Source organism: Phoxinus phoxinus, assembly GCF_949152265.1.
Source record: "Phoxinus phoxinus genome assembly, chromosome: 4".
NCBI lineage: Eukaryota > Metazoa > Chordata > Actinopteri > Cypriniformes > Leuciscidae > Phoxinus > Phoxinus phoxinus.
The window spans coordinates 38,980,157-38,992,483 of NC_136879.1; the positions used below are offsets into that span (position 1 = coordinate 38,980,157).

Sequence of the window (12,327 nt, forward strand, 5' to 3'; positions counted from 1 at the left end):
GATGGAGTTTATTAAAGAGGAGATTGAAGACATGAGTGATCCAGAACCATCCAGAATAAAACATGAAGATACTGAGGAACAAATAGGTTGGTGTCCATTCTTGATTCTTCATTGTTGACTGCTTTAGTAGCTCTGAAATATGGATGACAAATGATAGAGAAATGCATCTAAATGATCATAACCCAGATTTAATCGCATTAACAAGTGAATGACAGAACCGAACTTTGCACATTAATGATACTTTATACAGACAGGTGTCTTGTTTTCTGCTTGCTTAGTGTTTTTAATTCTCACATGTAACCTCATTGAACTGATTCTAACTTAATAATACGTTTATTTTAGACCAGCAAAGACAGAAACTAAATGACGTAAAGAAACACTGCGACTTCAAAACTCAAGGAACAAAAGCTAAAAAGCTGCACTCCTGCTCTCAGTGTGGAAAGAGTTTCCAGAATAAAGGAGACCTTAACAGACACATGAGAGTTCACACTGGAGAGAAACCGTATCCATGCACTCAGTGTGGAAAGAGTTTTACTCAAGCATCAAATCTCAGTGTTCATCTTCACATTCACACTGGAGAAAAGCCATTCAACTGTCATCAGTGTGGTAAAGGTTTTAATTCGTCATCAAATCTAAAACAACACCTGATAGTTCATTCAGACGAGAGGCCTTATGTGTGTTCTCTCTGTGGAAAGAGTTTTTCAAGACTGGACAGTTTTAAACTGCACCAGAAAACACATGATGAAGTGAAAGATCATGTGTGCTCTGACTGTGGGAAGAGCTTTACTGCATCTGGTGAACTGATACGGCACCAAAGAATTCATACGGGAGAAAAACCTTACAAGTGCTCATATTGTGACAAGAGTTTCACTCGGTCTTCACACCTGAAACAACAGCGAGTTCATACTGGAGAGAAGCCGTACCACTGTACTCAGTGTGAGAAGAGTTTCAAAAATGCAAAAAGTTTAAGAGATCATCTGCTCGTTCACTCTGGAGAAAAGCCATTTACCTGTGATCAGTGTGGGACAAAGTTCATTTCGTCAAAATATCTGAAAAGTCACCTGATAGTTCATTCAGACGAGAAGCCTTATGTGTGTTCTGTCTGTGGAAAGAGTTTTTCAAGACTGGGCAATTTTAAACTGCACCAGAAAACACATAATGAAGTGAAAGATCATGTGTGCTTTAAATGTGGGAAGAGCTTTACTAGAGCTGAAAATCTAAAACTGCACCAAAGATTTCATACTGGAGAAAAACCTTACAAGTGCTCATATTGTGACAAGAGTTTCACTCATTCTGAATACCTGAAAGTACACGGGCGAGTTCACTCTGGAGAGAAGCCGTACCAGTGTACTCAGTGTGAGAAGAGTTTTAAACGTTTATCAAGCCTTCTCTCTCACATGAAAAAATGTTTAAAGGGATCAACATTCGTTTTGTGATAGATTTTTTAAATTAATAAAATAGGAAACTGTATATTAGACTAACCATGTTTCTAACATCTACCCTTTTTCAGTGCTAACAAAACTAACACTCTGAAAAAACACAATGTACTAAGACGTTCTGTACTTTGCCTGAATGTATGTGTGCCTTTTGGCGAAAACTCATGACTTTGGTTGTGTGGAGCAAATTTTTTATTTTGATTGATTTTAGTAGATTTAGCAAAGAAATGCCATATGGGTTCCTTATCTGTATTCTGGGGACGGGAACAGAAAAAAAACGTGTTTTCTGTTTATACAGCTGGAAGGTATGTGTGATACACAGAAGGTTGGGCAGCGACCTCAGACTTAAGAAATGAGAAGGACCCCTGGGCTGGGGAGGTCTTAAGGGTAGCCTTTAAGTTCCTTTTGTTCCTCTTGTCTTAACCAAGTGGGTGACGAGATAGCTTTGAAAAGAACATTATAAAATTGCTAGCTAACCCCTCCCTTATGTCTTACTGTGCGTTCACTCCGGACACGAATAGCGCGTCAAATTCGCGCCTGCAACGTCTAGTTTGACGCTTGAACATTTTGAATGCATTTGCGCGTCCAAAGCAAAATGGACGCGCGTAAAAAGCGTTTGGAGCGAAATTGACGCACGTCCGAGGCGAAATCCGCTTCTTCTGGGAGAGGCAATTCGCGTCAATTGCGTGAATGCACAAAGAGCACTACATAAAATCATTCGCGCTTAACGCGCCAGACGCTCAATTTGCGCCATTTGCGTGAACTTGACGCGCGAATGAGGCGTATTCGCGTCTACCGCGCCGCACTCTATTTAGCCTCACGCTGGGTTCACACCGGACGCGATTAGCGCGTCAGACGCGAATGATTTCAATGTTAGTCAATGCAAAGTTTTTAAAAAATCCTGCGGCGCGAATGAGTGCGTAGAGAGACCTGCTGCACCAGTTCATAAGTTATCTCCATTAAAAGAGGTGTTGGGAGTTTTTTCAAACCTTTTTTTCTTCCTCAGCCATGAGATCTAATAAATAGTTGTTGTTGTTTTTTGGAAGGTGCACTGTATGGATTATTAATTAATATTAATTAATTCACACACACACAAACGAACTACTGTAGCTAAAAATAGCCTACATTTAAATGTGTGGAGGGAACAGACAGACTGACGGAGATTACTGAACCCAAACGTATGAAAAAATAACATAGGCTAGTTAAAAGAACGAAAACAAAATAAAGCAGGGCAAAACAACCATTAATAAAGATAACTATTAAAAAAACATTAATCCAGAGTTCCTGATAGGAATTACACGTATGGAAACTGCCGGCGATTAACATGAAAAAAAGACCGCCGCGACTAGTGAAGTGGCGTCATTGCGCGTGCACGTGAGGGGGAGTCAGATTCTGGCAGGGAGTCGAAAAATCGGCACAACACCTGTTGGAAAGCATCTTTTGCAGCGCCAGCGATTTTTGTGTGAGCATATCAGTGAACACCCCTGACCACTCGGTGAGTGTTTTACCTTTTTTGTTGAATTACTGAAATAAATGAACTTTTGCACCATATTCTAATTTTTCGAGTTCCACCTATACATATATATTGTAGTGGAATATTTTAATAGGAGATTAAATGTACAAATACACTCAGACACAAACACTTACACGGACACCCAAGCAGAAGCACAAAGGAAAGAAACACCATACAAATGCAGGTGCACTCTTATCTGCAACCATGCAGGATGCAGGCACGTCTGCCCTTTTTCAAAATTAATCAAAAGTGCCCTTCTCAAACATATATCAATGATAATATTGTGGTCAATAAAACAAAATGCATTTGCTTATAATTTACATGACAATGTGTACAAGACTAAAGTAGCCTAAATTCACGTTTATTTTTACGTTTCTGTCAGTCTGAGGTGTTGTTGCTATAACGCGTTGCTATGGGTTGCGTCACTTGCGTCAAGTTGTGCGTGTCGTGCTTCGGTCTTGACCTTGCTGACGGTCTCCATTGTCGAGGCTCTCCGGAGTAGTGTGTGGGCGGCAGGCATAACCGTAGCAAAAGTTATGCGTTTTAAAATGAAAATGTATTAGTGTACACGTAGGTATCCCACACAGTCTGCTTGGGAACCGATGCTGTCGAGCGTCTTTCAGTGAGTATGTCTCGACGGCAGAAAAAAAAGAAAAAAAAACTTTTTTTTATTACTATTATTATTTTTTATAATAAAAGGTTGTGTGTCGATTCAATTAAAAATCCACATAACACATATTTTAAAATATTACTTAATTCGCTGAAGCCTGTTTGTCATGCATAATACACCGACCAATCGTCATCTGGCACAAGAAGTTCAAATATCATTGGACGGTCATTTATAAATAAATCATTTGAAAATTACATGGACAGACGAATTTACATTGAGGTGATCTGAATCTCCGTCGTTGACCTAATGGATGTTAATTGAGTACAAACCAGCACCAAAAGTAGCATTAATGGTAAGTATAGTATTCAAGTCACTTGAATTTAGGCCTAGTCTATATATTGATACACCGTTTACATTATGAAACTATCATAGTTTGTTAAATAAAGCCCAGGCCTACTGCAGGCCTATTATGAAGTGTAGGCTGCCTGACAACAACACGCGAAATGGTGACTTTATTATTTTAACATTTTTGCACACACACATTACTATTTTTTTTTTAAAAGAAGTCCCTAATGCGCTTTAAGCCTGCATTTATTTGATGAAAAATACAGATTTTTTTTTTTAAATAATGGTTTTCTATTTTAATATACTTTAAAAATATAATTTATTTCTGTGATGCAAAGCACATATATATTTATATATATGCCCCTTTTTATATTTGAGCCCCTGCCCCCGATCGAGGAACTCTCTGCACGTCCCTGGCAGGATGCATGTTACAAGCATGTGTCACAAGACTGTGTTAACGGACTTCCTCTGGGAAAAACCCCAAAAGCAGCCTAAACTGAAACAATGCATGTGGTTTCGGGTAAATCGCTCAGAAAAATCATGTTCAAGTCTGTTCATTTTTGGTGTGCATCTCTAGAGAGAGCTAGTTCTCTCTAGATCTTTCTTTTTTGCTCAAAACTGCCTGCTGTTATTTTATAACCTGATGAGCTCAAGACGAGAACAAGTTATTTTCAACTGATTGCTTGCTTAAACTGCTTAGAAGAAGTAAGTTACTCTTTGTATTCGCCAGGACCGCCCTGGGAAGGGATTATCTGAGGAATCATAATCTGTAACTTTTTGATTTTTTGCTGAAAGTTTTTTTGATTATTGTGTAACCAAGTATATTTCTCTGTTTAAATAAACGTTTATTTTATAAAGACAAGTATTTTTTCGTCTTACTTCAGCTGTATTAAGAAAGTTCAATAGCAATAGAATAGGCGCTTTCACCAGAGGGTAAGTGTGTTGCGTCTCTAAAGTTAATGCGCTTGGGTCATCGAGGGTCCAATTATGAACTGTGCGGACCGTATAAAGGGGGATATAGTCATAGACATGTATAAAGGTCCTGCTTGCGTGTGATTACCGCCTGTGTTGTGCGTAATTGTCCGGGGACCGCGCCTTCTGGTTCTCTCATCCGGTTCCGCTTTGAGATATGTGTTGTTTGGCTGACTAGTTAACACACAAATGCGTGATCTATGTAAACGTTATTTGGTTTGTTGTAGCTGTGAGGATAGGTCGCTGCTGTGGGCTGTTGGCGGCAGCTTCTTTCCCCCCACACACCCCTCTCGCAGTCCAGTGCTTGTGACATGGTGGTATCCTTCTGTGTGCGCGTGCCGTGGATGTGCGACTGGTTATGAACTGAATGTACGTGAGTGAAACTACCACTATTGTGCAGCGCTACCGCAAGTATATGTTTGTTTAATTTTTAGGAGGAATGGACTAGTTGCACGGGGCCGCCATTTGGGATTTCTGAACAGCGAGTGTGCGGTTAGACACTTCCGGTTTCGCATTATGCACGGTGCAGGGAGCCGGAGAAAGCTGAAAATTATACCTTTTATAGTGGTTTATAGAATAAATTATATAACTTAAAATACTACCGAGATCCATATTACTATCACACGAGCCAATGGCAATTAAATGCACGGATGCATGAAATACAACTGTTCACGAACAGAAGATTGTATTGGACTCATGCTGCATACGCAATGACAATTATGCCAACTGTAGCCTAAATATAGTTACAACTACGATTAGAGTTGTTAAATAAAATACCCCGTGAACATTCACACGTTTGCCCTGTGATAGGCTACAATTTATGTCCATAAATACGGTTTTCTCAATTATGCGTATATATTTTCACTTACTCGATCAATATTATCATCACATATTTTACATTTTTAACTGTAGGTATAATGTTACCACAAAAATGTAGTCTACTATAAGTTTGTGTATATTTTACACGTAGTACAATATGCGCTGCTTATAAACACCAGACAGATAATGATTTATGAAACAGATGCTCTTTACTCATCTCACTTGCACAGAATAAATGCAGTAATAGAAAGAATAGAAACTCACAGGTGAAATACACAGAAAATTATATGCATTAAAAAATGTGGTCGGGTGTAAGTCCCCCCTGGATCTTCTGTATCCACTCAGCCTGTAAGTTACCGCAGCGTCAGCGGGAAATGCATGAAAGCTGACTTTGTTGTAACGTGACGAAACGGTACATATATAACGGCACACAACAATGAAGTGCTGAGGCTGTCACCCTCCGAAAGGCAAGTCGCCTCTCTTGAATCCTAAAAACACTCATTGTGAAAAATGATCTCTCTAGTTATGGAACTCGGTCGCTGTTGTCTCTTGCTCTCGCTGTCTCCCGCTCTCGCTGTCAGATCACCGGAAGTACTGGCCCGCACACTCAGGGTTCGAACGTCAACGGTCGCCATTTTGTGCACGGAGCGACTGTTTTGCGAGGCCTGTTTTGACGCTGCTGCTTTATCCGAAGCAACTTGTTTTGTGTGAAGCCTGTTCTTCAACATTTGTTCTTGTGGTCGCTGGGTTTCTCTTAAACTAGTCTTTCAATTTGGTTATTTGCTTTTGGTAGGCTATATTTATTTTACTTATTTTTTACCCCAGTGTGTTCATTTATGATTGTTGTTTTGCTTAACTGTATTCTTTTAGTTTTGTATTTGGCTTGTTTTGTGAAGTTGTTCTGCAGTTTTTTTTTTTTTTTTTTTTTTTGCTTTTATCTGTTTTACGCCAAGGGTGCTGTTAGAAGGATAGTGAGGTGAACATAAACCCAGTTTTGGTGCCAAATCTGAACCTCATCATTGTAGCAAATTAGCTCCATGAAATATTAATAATCAATCATAACTTGTTATAATTATGAATATTTGGATCAGTTATTCGGATTAACTTGTTGTAGCTACATTAAAGGTAGGGTAGGTAGGATTTATATAAAAACTTTTTACCAAATTTGATTAAACTTTCTATATATATCAATGCATAATTAAAATGTAAGTACTCTGATAAAAAGAGTATAAAAATCGAGTGACTCTAGACCGTTTAATCTTCATTAAACACAGCTCATTATTTCCATTCGGGACGAATCACAGGATTGGCTTGCGTGACTGTCACTCTCCGTCGCCATGACTACCGCCGCTATTACTGGCTCTGCCCACGTGCGCGCAGTCGCGCATCCGTTTTTAGGTGGGAGTGAATGGAATTAATGAGCTGTGTTTATTGAAGATTAAATACAGTAGAGCCACTCGTTTTTTTATACTCTCTATTTCAGAGTACTTGCATTTTAATTATGCATTGGTATATAAAGACAGTTTAAACAAATTTGAATAAAAGTTTTTTTTAGACAATTCTGACCTACCCTACCTTTAACCCTTTAGAACCGAATGTGTGGTCACCGACACTGTATTATTGTACCGTAGGCCTAACTCTTCAACCGTTTGCACTATCAAAACCATTCAAATTGCCCCTGACAGTAGACCACATGCGCTTTTCGGCAATATACGGCTTATTACGGTAATTTCATGCTTTCCATCAGCAAATGACAGCGGGCTTTCTGGCAGAGCGGGAAGGAAGGATTTGAACCGAGAGATAAGAAGCGTGGCTGGTTAGAGTGTTTTGGATTGCATAAAATAATAAAAGAAACGGACAAATGCATGGCGAAAGCAGTGGTAGACAGCAGAAGAGGGGATTGGGATGATTTTTAATGAAACTTGGGAGGCGGATGGCCATTACTTTTTCACGTATCTTTACATGAGGTGTATGTATGTGTGTGTGTATGTGTGCGTGAGCGTGCGTGCCATTGAATGGACGCATTTGTATGTTTGCGTGTATGAAAAAAAGTGTCCTAAATGAAAACATAGCAACCCAATGTCCCAAAAAAGACTTGTATAGTTGTATTATACTTCATTTTTCAACTTTTAAGTGTTAGTTTCTTTCGTTCGCGATTTTTCTGGGGGGGTTTTTTCTAAATAAAAATCGGAAAAATTATTCTCGTTTTTTTTTTATTTTTTGTCCATTTAAATTCTATTTACAAACTCACCACACACAATAATGGTCAATAACTGTAATTTGTTGAAAGCTAATCTTTTTCTGAAAAATATGACACCTTGCACATGAAGATAGCACATTGTTTTAGAATTTTACTGTCAAAAAAATCTAAATATGTGAAAAACGCCTATTTTAGCTTCAGGTTCTAAAGGGATAACATTACGACCAATTACTCAGTTCATCCTGTGAACCCTCAATATTGGTTATTAATTGATTAATAGAAATGTACATTTCCGGGGCATTGGAAAATGTCTTACTTAGTACTACTTAGAGCAAGTAGCTTATTTTCCGGACTGTAAGTCGCACATAGTTTACACATAGTCGCACACAATTTTTTTCATAGTTTTGCTGGTCCTGCGATTTATAGTCAGGTGCGACTTGTATATCAAAATTAATTCAAACTGACTGAGATGAACCAGGAGAAAACATTACCGTCTACAGCCGCGAGAGGGCGCTCTAGCTAGCGGAGTTGTTCAGAAGCGACACCAAGGAAGAACTCAATGGATTCAGTGTTGAGTGGAATGAGATCGCGGGAGCTTGGTGAACTTACTGACCGGTCACTTGTTAGACTCGCTGGCTTATGTTAATTTAGCTTATTCAGCCTCCCAGATGACTGAATGCGCGTTCCCTTAATAATTCCTAAAAAGCTGACATCAGTTCATTGCGATCTCATATATCTTTGTTATTATCAATGAAGGTGACTGCATAATTAATCTTTCATAATATCTGTTATAATCAGGATTTGCCAGCATGCAGAATTCAGCACTGAACAGAAAGTCCGTTTTGAGCGGTGAGGATCTTAAATGCTTCTGATTGGCCATTGCGTTCAAGAAATCAACATATGTCTGTGATTGGCTACCTCGCTCAACGCTGCAAACATGTTACAAATAGAAACTCTGGCCTGTAAATCGTTTCTATTTTGTTTTAGTTCTTTTTGTTGCGTTTCTGCAACAGATGAATAACAATTTATTAGTTTTTATATGTTTTATTCATAGATATTTCTATTTAATCGTTTTTTTTTCTCCCGCACACACATAGTGAGTGCATTAGGCTACCGCCCGCGCTCGCACTCGGCCATCAAATCTAGTCCCGCGCCGCACGTCTCTAGATCACGGGCCCGGCCCGAGGATAACGCCGGGAAATATCGGGCTCGGGCAGAGAATCTACGCTCCAAACAGGACAGAGTAACGCGGCAGATATCACTCATATGCATTTTTTGATGACGTAGTTAAAGCGGCAGGCGTGTGTTGCTTAGGCGGTCAAAGTGCTGCGGGAAACACTGTTACGTTAACATGCCGGACACCTATTCAGCCTGTTGTTCTGTGTGCTGTTGTGTAGCGGAATAACTTACCTTTCCAGATTAAATGTCTGTTCTTGGTCTTGGATTTTGTGAAATAAATTTCTAAATAAATGCGACTTATAGTCCAGTGCGACTTATATATGTTTTTTTGCTCTTCATGACGCATTTTTTGACTCATGCGACTTATACTACGGATCGACTTATAGTCCGGAAAATACGGTAGTCAAAATCGATAAGATTAGTGACTCCGGATTTGAGCTTGAGACAGACAACTTTATGTGTGACATGAACAAGACTTTATTAACTAGACTAAACATTTAAACTACTCTAATACACATACATACACGCATGCAGTTTACCAAGGGAAAGAGACTGAAGCAGAATTGAGGAAAGCAAGAAGTTATAGCATTGTTTGAAATTCAGCAGATCATCAGCCTTGAGCAAACCATCAGTTTAGTTCTAACACGCCCTTCTTAAAAAGGGGTACGGATACTTAATGTGTCAAATAATGAGACTAGGTTTGATACTTGCATGTCTCGCCCATGTGAATTACTGTAGGAGCCTTGTGCTCATTAAAATAGTGTACTTGCCATTATTAAGCCTCGGCTTCCTTTTTGTTTTCTTTAGTGTTGTGAATGTTGTATGTTAACTAGGGCTGGGCGATTTTATAGATTCTGCGATATAAATCGATATTTTTTTTCCAAAAAAAGTATCGATTTTTTTAGCCGAGTATCGATACAAACGTCCCATTCAAATCCCCCGTGTTTACCCCCGTTCGCATTGCAGGAAGAGCGATTTGGTCAGCCAGCCGCTAGTGTTGCTGTAGAGCAAGTTACCCGTACTAACTTTACACAGACGCAGACGTCTACCTCTTCCTGTTTACCAAGTCAGAGCGAGGATATTCGGAGAATGGCGGCAAATATAAATCCGGCACCCGCCTGCTTAAAAGCAGATGTGTGGGAGAACTTTGGTTTTTTTTAAAAAGAAGGAAAGCAACGACTTGGATAAAAGCGTTGCGGTTTGTAAGCTACGTTATATGTGGCACACAATTGGCCCTTTCCAGACGCTCTCACGCCACACATCCATTTTCTCACGCAGAAAAAAATCGCGGAGCAAAGAGGACACTGACAACGACAGACAAGACAGAGCAGGTTACTTTGATATAAAATAAATGATCAGCTCTCAGATTCTGTCAATTTTACTACGCAATTCAAACACGAGGCTGAATCCAGCTTCTTATTCGCAGCTTCTTATTGACGCAATCCGTTCCACCTTAAAGCAGCCCTCAGTAAGATCTAGATTTCTTTGTTGTATCCTCGCGTTTTGCTCGGAGGTTTCTCTCTAGAGCTCCCCCCGCAGCTTCTTATTGACGCAATCCGTTCCACCTTAAATGACGCGAACTTCCGCGTTTGCTGGCTTCTTATTGACGCTCAACTTAGGGACTGTGCGGTTTTTCTCTTTTTCGCGTTTTTTAACGGAATTGTGTTACGTTTGTGTCTATTTTCAGAATAAAAGAATATTTTTTTTTTAAATGCAAATAACACTGATATATCAGCGAAAATGGACTGTAAAAATATAAAGGCACATAATTAGGCTATAGGGTTCTTTAATAATTGTACATGTCATCAGCTCAATTTAGGGACCATGTGGTTTTTCTCTTATTGACACTTTTTAGGGACCCTGTTTATATTGTGTAGTCCTATCTATTTTCAGAAAATAATACATTATTTTGAAAAGTAAATGACAAATAATAATAACATAAAATGACTGTAAAAAATATAATGAGACCTATACATCAATCTTTAATTATTGCAAATAACATAATTTGAATGTATTTAAAAATAAATATATTGAATACTTTTTTATTTATTTATTTTTATTATTATTACAAATGAAAATGTCACAAAGTAACCAGAGATTATGCTCCAGAGATCTAGCCCCTTATGAAGACTTCACAGACACATTTGAAGAGAGACACATTAGAAACTGCATTTTCTGTAAAGCTGCTTTGAAATATGTATTGTGAAAATTTTTATACAAATGAATGCATGCATGTATGAATTAAATTGAATTGACTTGAAAGTCAATCTATATCTCAGCTGCCTTTGAGGGTGCGTTAAAAGTTGCACTGGGGCCTTATACCCATTGTGCTTGACTGTCACATAAACAAATTTAGACATTTTGACTGTAGCATTGTGAAGTTAGTAGAGCTACTACTCTAACGAAATCCAAATGTTAAGCATTTTTTACTGTAGAATTATTTTTGTATGAATTTTTGAAATGGACACATTTCACAATGTACAATAATCCGCCTAATGTATTTTCTGCCCAATTCGCGGCGCTGTTTCTCAGATGCCTCAGAGGGTGCGTTAAATTAGACATGATCCCATTATAGAAGAGGTACTACTCTAACAAAACCCACATTTTAAGCAGTTTTTACTGTGGAATAATTTTTTTATGAAGCTTTAAACTTGGCACTTTACACAATGTACAATAATCCGCCTATTGCATTTTCTGCACAATTCGCGGCGCTGTTTCTCGGCAACCTCAGAGGGTGCGTTAAATTGGACACTGTCCCATTATAGTAGAGCTACTATTGTAACGAAATACAAATTTTAAGCAGTTTTTATTGTGGAATTATATTTTTATGAAGCTTTAAACTTGGCACTTTACACAGTGCACAATAAGCCGCCTAATGTATTTTCTGCCCATTTCGCGGCGCTGTTTCTCAGCCGTCTCAGAGGGTGCGTTAAATTGGACACTGTCTCATTATAGTAGAGCTACTACTCTAATGAAACCCAAATTTTAAGCAGTTTTTACTGTGGAATTTTTTTTAAATGAAGCTTTAAACTTGCCACTTTACACAATGTAAAATAATCCTCCTAGTGTATTTTTTCCCCATTTCGCTGCTCATTACGCGGCTCATTGTGCACTGTTTAAAGTGCCAAGTTTGAAGCTTCATAAAAAAATAATTCCACAATAAAAACTGCTTAATTTGTATTTCGTTACAATAGTAGCTCTACTATAATGGGACAGTGTCCAATTTAACGCACTCTGAGGCGGGTGAGAAACA

At 38.7% G+C, this 12,327-nt stretch overlaps 1 protein-coding gene across 8 annotated transcripts in view; it reads left to right on the forward strand.

Annotated features, from left to right (window-relative positions):
- Nucleotides 1-12,327, forward strand: part of LOC306997040 (uncharacterized protein) — a 33,233-nt gene that overhangs the window by 9,334 nt on the left and 11,572 nt on the right. For 2 of the 8 annotated variants that reach the window (XM_079610055.1, XM_079610058.1), the window contains exon 1: nucleotides 5,030-5,245. The exons of 1 other annotated variant lie outside the window; for it this stretch is intronic. The gene's annotated coding sequence lies outside the window, so the exon portion shown is untranslated. Of the gene's footprint in view, nucleotides 1-3,605; nucleotides 3,912-4,314; nucleotides 4,610-4,965; nucleotides 5,250-5,905; nucleotides 6,485-12,327 lie in introns of those variants that run through there. 5 more of the 8 variants (XM_079610062.1, XM_079610060.1, XM_079610056.1 and 2 more) reach the window with 5 other exon arrangements.